This window comes from Elephantulus edwardii, unplaced genomic scaffold, assembly GCF_000299155.1.
Source record: "Elephantulus edwardii isolate Elephantulus edwardi_28Jun2011 unplaced genomic scaffold, EleEdw1.0 scaffold00006, whole genome shotgun sequence".
In the NCBI taxonomy this organism is placed as follows: Eukaryota; Metazoa; Chordata; class Mammalia; order Macroscelidea; family Macroscelididae; genus Elephantulus; species Elephantulus edwardii.
Window position 1 is genome coordinate 15,602,159 of NW_006399756.1, and position 11,673 is coordinate 15,613,831.

The 11,673-nt window shown below is 40.9% G+C and overlaps 1 protein-coding gene across 1 annotated transcript in view; it reads right to left on the minus strand.

The window, feature by feature from the left end:
- The window catches only part of ATRNL1 (attractin-like 1), a 705,738-nt gene that overhangs the window by 643,686 nt on the left and 50,379 nt on the right, over window positions 1-11,673 (minus strand). The gene's annotated exons all lie outside the window — the stretch shown is intronic.

Sequence of the window (11,673 nt, forward strand, 5' to 3'; positions counted from 1 at the left end):
CCCAAAATCTCTGTAAATGTTTATGAAAATTAATAAAATATAGAAAAAAAAATCTGAAAAAAAGAAGAAGAAAAAAAAAAGAGGCAATGGTGCAGGCTGCTCTGAAGGACTCGGCAAAAAATAAAGCTCCAAGAATTGTTGGAATTCCAATTGACATTTCAGCAAACAGATACTGCCCTGCATGTGCTCACCAAGTTGTGCCAAGAAATCTGAGGGACAATTACCTGGCCAACTAACTGTAAGAGATTCTTATTTATTCCCATTCCAAAAAAAGGTGACCCAACAAAGTATGGAAATTATCAAACAATATCACTAATATCACACACTAGCAAAATCCTCCTGAAGATTATCCAGAAAAGACTTTAACAGTACATTTACAGAGAACTACCAGAAATACAGGCCGGGTTTAGAAGAGGTCGTGGCACTAGGGACATTATTGCCAATGTCAGATGGCTTGGCAGAGAACAGAGTATCAGAAGAATGCCTGTGTTTCATTGACTATGTAAAGGCATTTGAGTATGTGGATCACAATAAATTGTGTCTAAACTGGAGGAAAAGGGGAATCTCTGAACACTTGATTGTGCTTATACGAAACCTATACCTGGACCAAGAAGCAGTCCTCAGAACAGAAGAGGGAAACACTGCATGGTTCAAAATCAGGAAAGGAGTGTGTCAGGGATGCATCCTGTCCCCAGACCTTTTCAATCTGTATGCAGAACAGATCATTCGGGAAACTGGGCTTTTATGAGGAGGAGTGTGGCATCAAGATTGGAGGAAGACTCATTAACAACCTACGAGATGCAGAACACTCAACCTTGTTTCCTCAAACCGAAGAAGATCTGATTCACTTGCTGCAAAAGGTCAAGGACTGCAGTCTTCAATATGGATTGAACCTCAACATCAAGAAGACAAAGATTCTTACCACTGGACCAATAGGCAACACCATAATAGATGGAAAAGAGAATGAAGTTGTTAGCAATTACAGCTTGCTCGGATCCACAATCACCACTCGTACTACCAGCAGTCAGGAAATCAAAAGATGAAAATCTGCTGTCATGGACCTCTCCAGAGAGATGAAGAGCAATGATGTCAGCTAGTTACAAAGGTGCACCTAATCCAGGCCATGGTCTTCTCAATTACTTGTTATGCTTCAGAGAGTTGGACATTGACTAAGGATGACAGAAGAACAGATGCCTTTGAATTGTGGTGCTAGAGAAGAGTCTTAAACATACCATGGACTGCCAAGAAAAAAAATAGATTTGTCTTGGAGAGGGTGAAACCAAGTCTCTCCTTGGAAGCTAGGATTTTGAAACTCTGCCTCACCTCCTTTGGGCACGTGGCCAAGAGAGAATGGTCCTTGGAGAAGGACATAAGGCTCAGCGCAGGAGAGGAAGACCCCGGATGAGAAGGATGGATACAGTAACTAGGGCAATGGGGGTTGGTGTGTCAGAATTAGTGAGACTGGCTCAGGACGGGGAAGAGCTGCCGTACATAGGGATGCAATACATTGCAGTCGACTCAACAGCACATAACAACAATAACATACTATGACAGGTTTGGAAGCAGAAGTGGCATCACTTCCTAAATATGCCTCCAGAAACTCTATGAACTTTGATAAATGTCTATAGTTGTTGAGGGACTTGAGGCCTTTTGTTCATAGGGTCAATATGAATCATGCTCGACTCGAAGGCAATCAACATCAACAACTAAAATAGAACCTAAATAAAAGTACAAAGGAATATAATCTGTTTTGGAAGAAGAATAGTCAGAGTGGTTCTCAGAAGCAAGGAAGGTGAGATTTAACCTCACATAGTTTGGACATGGGATCCAAAGGGGTTAGCGCATCTAAAAAAGGCATCATGGCTAGAAAAGTAGAGTGTTCAGGACAAAGAGAAAGACCTTCAACAAGATGGTTTTACACATGACTGCAACTGCAGGCTTAAGCACAGAGAAATTCTGAAGGTGGGTGGTGCAGAATCAGTCAGCATTTCATTCCAGTCTACATAAGGTTACTACGAATGATGTCTTTGAATTGTGGTGTTGGTGAAGAGTACAAAATATCCAAGAATTGCTAAAAGAGCAAACAGATATGTATTGGGGAAAATGTAGTCAAAGTACACGAGACAGCAAAGCTTCATCTTTCATACTTTGGACATGTGGCTATATGTGGCTATTCCTTGGAATGACATCATAAAAGACATCATGCTTGGGGAAAAAAAAGGTTCAGCAAAGGAGATGAACACACACACACACACACACACACACACACACAAAGAGATGGGCAGAAATGGTGAAGTCGGCAATGGGCTCTAGTGTGTCAGAAATGATGATGTCACAGGATAGGGCATGATTCAGGTTGGCTATTCATAGGGTCTCTATGACTTGTACCCAACAACTTGATGGCACCTAACAACAGCAATGGCAGCTGGGGAACTCTGGTGGCTTAGCGGTAAGGAGTTGAACAGCCAGTACAAAAGAACATGGTTCAAATCCAGCAGCTTCTCCACAGGAAGAAAGATGGGCAGTCTCCTCCAGTGACATTTACATCTTAAAACCTGCTGGAGGGTCAACTATGAGTCAGTTCCAACTCAATACTCCATAACAACAAACTTGCATATAACATCATTGTTGTTAAGTGCCATCAAGTCATAGGCGACTCATAGTGACGCTATGAACGAAAGTCCTCAACACTTGTGTGTCTTTCATCCTTTCTCCAGGTTCATAGGGTTTCCAAGGGCAAGCTATTTTGGAAGTGGATGCCACTCCTGCTTCTAAGCTTGTTTTAATCGGGTTGCTCCACCAAACACTGTCCACCATGGGTAATCATTATCGCCTTTGGCACATCAGTGTCACAGTGTTCAGCTTCACAGCAACCACGAGTTATCTCTGTACAGCAAGTGGACACACCAGGGCTATACGACCTAGAAGAATGTTTAAACAAAAACAATGAAAAACAGGCCTGAGGGCCATGGATTAAAAGTCACCCACCTTTGGCTTGGTAGCATCACTTTATGCCTGCTGGACCAACAGATCACTGTCTATGTTGGTATTATTGTAAAGTGCCATCGAGTCATAGGTAACTCATAGCGACCCTATGAATGAAAGTCCTCAACACTTGTGTGACTTTCATTAAGTATATGTATTTTCTTCTCTCAGCTGTCAACTGAGAGCATTAAGACTGCTAACTCTCAATTATCCTAAATGCAGACTATCAACTGCATTCTATTAATAACCCCACCACTGCAGATAAGACTTTTAGTATTTAAAACAAATGCTTTAAAGGGGGTGAAATGAGCCCTCTAGGGTCGTATATCAATTAGGTTCCTCTGATTATAAGCCAAATAAGATATCTTAAGAAAAAGTATGAACTTACTGGAAAAAAAATTAGGAGCATTTAAAGAATTTTGTAAAGACTGGGGGTTGGGGGGTTGGGAGTGGAATTGGGCTTGGACTAGACGGGCACCTGGATTTATCATTTCATCAAGACTGCCTCAATGAGTGGAAGGCAATTTCCCCAGGAGAAATTGGATTGCTAATAGGAAAAGGAAATAAATGCTGGGGAGGTAGATTTTTCAGAGAGATAACATGTGTAGTTTACTGTAGTCATTCCAGAAGTAGTCTTATTAATGTGCAGTGAATTTGAAATTCTCCAATAAAAGGCGAGGCAAGATAACATCGTGGTCAAGATCTTACTTCCCATTAATATTGGGGGAGAGGGTATGGCAACTGATTTGATTACAATATCTAAAGGATTCTACCTGCTCTCTGAGCCATTAAAACCGATCTCCAAAAACCAGGTTTCAATTTTAACAAACTTTCAATGACCAAAGCTATTCACCCAGTAAGGGTTAATTTTATATCAGATTGACTAGTCTCTTTGATCAAACACTAATCTAGGTGCTGTGAAGGTATGCTGTAGATGTCGTTCAGCTTACGGCTCACTGAGTTTAAGTAAAGGACATTACGCATGATAGAGCGTGTGAGTCTCGAGATCACAGTGTCAAGTCCTGCTTGATACCAGCTGACCTGCCAGCCCCACGCTCTGTGAGTGTGTTCGCCACTGGTTCTGTTTCTCTGTTACACCGTCATTGGTACAAGCCAATAGTCTCAGTTTATTAAAACAATGAGTTGAGTGAGTGGTAATTCTTATTTTAGATCTGTTTCGAAAATACTGAATTCTCATTATTTAAATCAAAGATGTCACTGCATCAGGCAAAGCAGCTGCCTAATCCACGGTACATTATATCTATTTATGGTCTGTCTCTGATGTGATGGCCGGTCATCTCACGGGAGAAAGACAAGGCAGACTGCTACTTTTCTTATTTTTCAGTAAAATTTTAATTTTATACTAGTTTACTTACAAAGCTCGTATACACTGTTTTTCACACGAGTTCTTTCCCATTTCCTTTACCCACCCCTCCATCCACCCATTAGATTGTGCAGCCCTGTGATTAAGCCCTTGCAGCCTCGGCAATTGACTGGGGAAGTCCTATTATCCTATAGAATTCCAATGAGTTAGAATCTACTTTATGGCAATAGGTTTGAGCTTGATCTTTTAGATTTGTTCTGGTTGTCATTTTAATATGTCTCAGATATAAACTAGAAATATTTTCCTTTTATAACAAAGTCATTAAGAGTTCGACTGGCTAACTATTAATTTTTTACATCAAGTAAAACCAGTTTTACAATTTGAAGAATGCTCTGATTGTCAATACTGCCACCCAGTGGCAAAGATCGAACCTTAAATGAAAGGACTGAAACTAGTATCAAACTCAATGCAACTCATTGCCATCAGATCAGATCAGAACTAGACACAGCAGACCCCCTAGTGGGTTTTCCAGGCTGTAAGTCCAACTGCTCACCTTCCTCTCATGGGGCAGCTGGTAGATTCAAACTGCCTGTCTTTGGGTTGGCAGCACAACTCTCTATCCACTCGGCCAGTTTAAGGAGAAAGACTCTAAGATCCCATAAAATAAAGTAATATTTCAAATGCTCAAATTTTAGTTGTTTCTCTTAAAATTTATAATTATGTTTTATATGTCAGATAAATTGCCTTATTTACTAAAATAGCAGTCTTCTAAAACCTTTAATTAGTATTTTAAGAGCCTAAATCAATCAACTCAAATTCTTACATGAGCACCGTCTCTGAATTAGGTTAAAAAATAATAAAATTGAGTGGGACATTCTGGAACATGTAAGGTTCAAGAACTGTGTAACATTTAAGTAATATTATTTGTGTCTTTAGATAGCTAGATAGATAGATGTCTCTCTCTCTCTCTCTCTCTAGATATATAGATACAGATACAGATATAGAGATAGAGAGAGAAATAGATATATAGATATAACTTGGTTTTCATCTCTACAGCACAGAAGAGAAAAATAGTATTGTTTAACAGACTAAGACAACAATCCTATGATAGGGTCTGCTCTCTTATCTTTTTAACCTGTCTATACCTACCATAGGGAGCACTGGTGGCCTAATAGCAAGAAGCTGTGCTGCAATCCCAGAAGCACGCGGTTCGAATCCACCAGATTCTCTGCTGGAGAAGGAGGGACAATCTCCTCCTGTACCAGTCAGATCCGACTTGATGATACACATACACACACACACACACAAGTAAAAGAAAGAAAAACTTTAAAAAAAAAAAAAAGAAGCTGTGCTGCAAGCCTAAAGGCACACAGTTCAAGGCCAGCAGCTACTCCACAGGAGAAGGATGGGCAGTCTCCTCCTGTGCAATTAACTGCCTCTGAAAACCTGCTGGAGGGTCAGCTATGGGTCAGTTCCGACTCCACGGTACACAACAACAACAACAACAAAATACCTACCACGTGAGGGAGCTCTGGTGGCCTTGCAGCAAGGAGCCGTACTGCATGTAAGATCAACAGCCTGTGTGATTAACGGCCTCTGAAAATCTGCTGGAGGGTCAGCTATGCCTCGGTTCCGACTCTACTGTACACAGCAACAACACTTCTCGTCTACGGAGCACTTGGGGCCTAGTGTTTAGAGAGCTGTTTTCCTAACTCAAAGGTGCTGCCTCTCCAGCAGTTCAAATCCTCCTCAGGTCCATGGAAGAAAGAACGTAAACTCCTCTCAAGGGATTTACAGCCTCTGAAAACCCAGGAGAGAGTGAGCTATGAGTCAGTTACAAGCCAATGGCAATGAGTTGTGATGACATCATCTAGTGCACACTACAGAGCTTAGCAGTCATCCCATCCCATGTCAATGATGACACCAACCGAAAATTATTTGAGTTGGATTCTGTATTTCTTTGGGGATCTCCATTTGCACGCCTTTCTTATGTCTGGGGAAAAATCACTCACCGTGTGAATTTTATTCAGAAACAGAATCATCCTCAATTATACAAATCAGAAAACTAAATTCTATTCGTCTATATCTCTCAGCAGGCAAGGACCCAATTCTACTTAGAAGGTTTTCAAAGGCCTTTTCTTGCAGAAGCTAATGGCCAGTCCAGGTTCAGGATCCATGTTATCTATCTTCTCTACTGAAATCTGTCCATCCGGGGTGACACTGCTAGTACATGAAATATCAGGGCCATTGCTTTCAGCAACACTCAGGCTACCACCGGATGACAAATTGGCAGGTGAGGAGTGATGACGGCAACAATGTGCTTAAGCACATTGTCCACTCAGCGGACGGGGCAGGAAAGGGCTAAATGTCCATCTGTTGTTCACAGGGTCCTGGTGAATCATAGGTGACTCAGCGGCGCCGCCAACCACAATGAAGAAGCCAAGGTTTGGATGGACAAGACCCAGGTTTAGTCACACAGATGCTACAAGGAGGTCTTTGAAGCATCACAAGTGACATTAAGATATGGGGACAGTTTAGAATTCTTTCTAGCCATGACTTCAGCAGGCAGCCTGGGAAGGACACCATGGTGGCCCAGTCACAATGACAGGGAACATCCTGATCATACTTTCCCGGCTTTGTGTTTGCTGCAGACTAGCCACCGAGCCTGCCTTTGTACCTGCCCCTTCCCAAGCCTGATTTTTCCAGCCTCAAACGTCTTTCTTCTGTGAGCTTCTCCATCTCCTTGGTATCAGCTAGGCTAGCTTAGAGGGCAAAAGCCTCAACAGCTGGTACCTGAAATAAGCTAAAAGCCATTTCTCACTCAGGAAACATTCCAGGGGCAGGTGGCTCTGGTTCTCGTTCTCACCCTGCTGACCTGTGCTTCGCAAGAAGGCCTTATGAACCTCAGAGGGCCTGCAAATACATCAGGGAGCTGGAAAGCCACACGCTGAGCTTCTAACTCGGTGAATTCCATTGCTACAACGCCTTTTTCTGCTCAACTTAGCCAGAAAGAGGTTTTGTTGCATATCATCAAACACTCTTAAGTGACCCGAATTTTCCTTTTGCTTAAGTGAAAGGGATGTTTTAAGCCAATCTGACTAAGGGAATTAGTTGGGGCATATCACACTGCAGAGTCCATTTTTAAATGTGCTGCTCTACTGTATTCTTTTATTCCTGTATTTGAGACTAAATCCAAGTTGTTACATCTTTATTTTGGGATGTTTGAAAGTTCCACATCTATCCCAAGATTGAGCCATCTTAAATGAGCAGCAACGCATTTCATAGCTTCCTTATCCCACATGACTAAAGATTTAAACAAAATTCAGTCAATAAAAGATGTCGTAGGAGCAGATGAGTCCAGAAAGGTCCCTCTCTTTTAAGTAATCTACTTACACTTGCCTGATGTTTTACTCAGCAAGTTAGTGAAAGACAGGAGGACCCTGAACGAGGTGGGCCGGCACAGTCACTGTCACAGTGGGCCTGGGTGTGGCAGAGATTGTGAGGATGGCACCGGGTAGGACAAGGTGCAGATCTGCTGCTGTTCATAGGGTCTCTATGAGCAGTGGCACCTAACAACATTTAGTGCTCTATGTGTGTGTATATATATATATGTGTGTGCATTCATTCATGCACGCATTATATATCATAGGTTGTTGCTGTTGTTAAGTGCCATCAAGTCGTAGACCACTGATAGCGACCCTATGAACAAAAGACCTGAGCACTGGTCATAGAGTTTCCGGAGGCAAGCTATTCCAGAAGTGGATGCCACTCCTGCTTCCAAGCTTGTTTTAATCAGGGAGCTCCACCAAACACTGTCCACCATAGGTAACTATTATCACATCTGACACATCAGTGTCACAGTGTTTAACATCACAGCAACCACAAGTTACCTCTGTACAGCAATGCACAGACCAGTGCTATACCACTCAGAAGAATGTTTGACAAAAAACAATTTAAACCAGGCCTGTGGGCCATAGATTAAAATCACCTACCTTGGGCTTGGCAGCGTAACTTTCTGTTCTAGCTCTATGTTGTTGTTGTTATTGTTGTTGAGTCGTAGATGACTCACAACAACCCTATGAACGAAAGACCTGAGCACTGCTCATAGTTTCCGGAGGCAAGCCATTTCAGAAGCGGATGCCACTCCTGCTTCGAACCTGGTTTTAATCTGGAAGCTCCACCAAACAGTGTCCACATCGCATCTGACACATCAGTGTCACAGTACAGGTATCATTATCTTTGAAAATTATACACTACTACAAAATGAAACATTAAAAAATAAACTGTATGTGCTATTCAAATTTCTGCACTTAGCATTTTCCAAATCCTGCCTACTATGTCAGCTCTTGGTATTTATCAAAACTTTCTACAGGAAACCAAGAACTGTTACTGTTAATGTGCTCTCTCTCCTCCTATTTACTTTGGGGAAAGACCTCTTATCGTAAAAGAGTAGAAGCGGATGGTTCAGGAAGAACACAACAGGTATGGAGGTAAGAAGGGACCGTACGGTGACAGCTGAGCAGACATTTGGGAGATGTGTGCACAAGCTAAAGAAAACAAGGAGATAAGACCAGATTAGGCCAGCGGTAGAGAGACGTCAGGAGGGGAGCTCAAGGCTGGAGAAAGGTCAGATTTTCCTCTGCGTATTCTTAATAAAATGTCAGTGTCTACAAGGTAATACCACAGGTGGGTATAAAAGCATTCCAGGACAGAGCCAAACAGACTAAATAAAGTCAAGAAAAAACACAAAGGAGCAGCCATAATGGAGGGAACAACAATCTGCTCTTTTAACCTATAAAGAATAGTCAGTAGCAAATAAGAATGTCCAATTAATTTTGAATCTCATAAAGATTGCTGCTTCAATCCTCATTTTCAAATAGTGTGCTTCTAGATCTTTGGTCAATAAACTCTGGTGGTGTAGGGCGTTAAGTGTTGGGCTTCCAACTGAAAAGTCAGTGATCAGACCCCCCCCCCCCCCAGCTGTGCTGCAAGGGAGCACCGGAAGCCTAGTGGTAAGGAGCTGTGCTGCAATACCGAAGGCACAAAGTTCAAATCCACCAGATGCTCTGTGGGAGAAAGATGGGCAATCTCCTCCCAGGTGATTAACTGCCTCTGAAAAGCCCCCGGGGGGATCTGTTCTGGGTCGATTCTGACTCAGTTACACACAACAACAGCTGCTTTGCAGAACAAAGATGCAGCACTACTTCTGTAAAGACATACAGCCTCAGAAAGCTGATGGGTCAGTTCTACTCTGTCCTCTAGGGTTGCTGTGGGAGAGGTGACCCACAGCACCAAAACCTCAACACCCCACATCCAGAATCAGGGCAAAGTACCCAGCGTGCCCATCACAGATCGTGGCCAAAGCAAATTCTCTCTTCTGTCAAGCCTCCACCTCCAAACTATCCACACTAAATCAGAGACCAGTCCTGTAGTGTCAAAAATTAACAGAGAATTGAAAATACTGTCTGATTTCTGTCTATTTTTACATTTGGAATGCACTTTCACATTATTACCATTTGAATAAAATACCTGTATATTGTAATCTTTGTGTTAGCTTTTTAAAGTGAGCATACCAGTTCATATTCCTTTTATGATTCTTATTTACTTTTAGACATGTTAAGAGCCTGGAGGAATAGTGCATTAGGTGCTGGGCTAATAACCAGAAGTCAGCAGTTCAAATGCACACACCGCTCTGTGAGAGAAAGATACAGTCATCTCCTACAAAGATCCACAGTCTCAGAAACCCAGTGGAAGGCAGTAAGGGCTTGGAATTAACTACCCTGACTTCTAGCGACCTTCCACTGGGTTTCTGAGGCAGTGTACTCATCTGTTAGATTTATAGGTACTTCTGGGAAGGAAGATTCAAGAATACCGATTATGTGGGACATGACTGACAAGAATAAAAGAAAGCGAAGAGGTCAATTAAACAAAAGCCAGGAAAAAGAAATATTTTGAGTTCCATCTCTGTGGCAAGATCCTAGAAAGTAAAAAAAAAAGTTCAAAAAACGACAAGAGAAAGTAAAGTGCAGGAAAGGGACAGGAGTATATACAGAAGGTTTACATGTTTACAAATGTATTTCTTCTTTTGCTTTTTGCTTTCAGTGCTAAAATAAGGTGGGGTTCACAGCAGTCACAGAGCAGTCTGAAAAATGTACCATGTCTATCTTTGATATGCTGTGTGAAAACTCTTCTTCCCTCCAGGCCTTAATGTACACATATCCTTAATGTACTATCACCTGTATAGGAAAAGACATTTCTTTGGCTTCAAGATTATGGGTTTTGTTTTTTTTAAAGAAAAATATTTTTTCAAAAGACTTTTCAGGAAAAAGAAAAGTAGCAAATTGCTAAAATAATCATTTAACAAGTGTGGCCCAATAATTAATGACCATTGAGAAATTTGTCTCTCTCATAATCATAACAGGCAATAAAACCCAATCCAATAAGAAATCACTGATACTTTTGCACTTAGCATGGGTTTTTTTTTAATGGTGTAATAGAAGGTTAAGATAGGCAAGGGCTTCATAATTCATAAAAAGTTTAAAACAATTCCCTTAAGTAAGTGCGTAGCACATTCAGCAAGCCTGGAAAATAAGAGGTCATCTTGAGAACAATAAACTCTGATTGTTTACTTAGGGAAAGTCCCATAGAGACTCTTAGTATTATTGTTACAAAGTATAATTATGAATTTTTTGGATTATGTATTTCTTGAGTCAATGTTCCTGATATTAAGAGTATTAATACATTGACACAAAGTAAGCAGTCGATATGCAAACATAATTAGCACAAATTAAGCTCTTCATAAACACCTGAATGAATAAATAATTGTGTGCGCAAGTGATCAGAGAGCTAGGTCTAGCTCTGAACTCCACTGAGACAGAACTTTTCCTATTATTGATACTCCAGGAAGACCAGCTCTCTAGTACACTCTGAAATGAATATTTTATGATATATATTTATTAAATATTGTTTTAAAAGCTTTTAGCAATTAAAGAGCCAAGAACCATTTTTTAAGTTTATGTGCCTTTTAAAATAGCCACAAGAGGGCAGTATTCTATAAGAAATAAGTTTAAGGCACTCTAGTCCCTTGAAAGCATTTATTTGTGCAATAATAAATATTTTAGGTTTAATGTTACCTATTATGCATAATTTTTTTTAGTATCACATGTCAAATCGAGTGGACTCATCAAATCTTTAAGGATTCAACCTAATGATCACATACCTACAATTCACAAATTTACTGCCTTTGAGTCAATTCTGACTTGTAGCAAACTGAGTGGACTCATCAAATCTTTAAGGATTCAACCAAAATTGGAAATCATAATGATCACATATCTACAATTCACAAATTTACTGCCTTTGAGTCA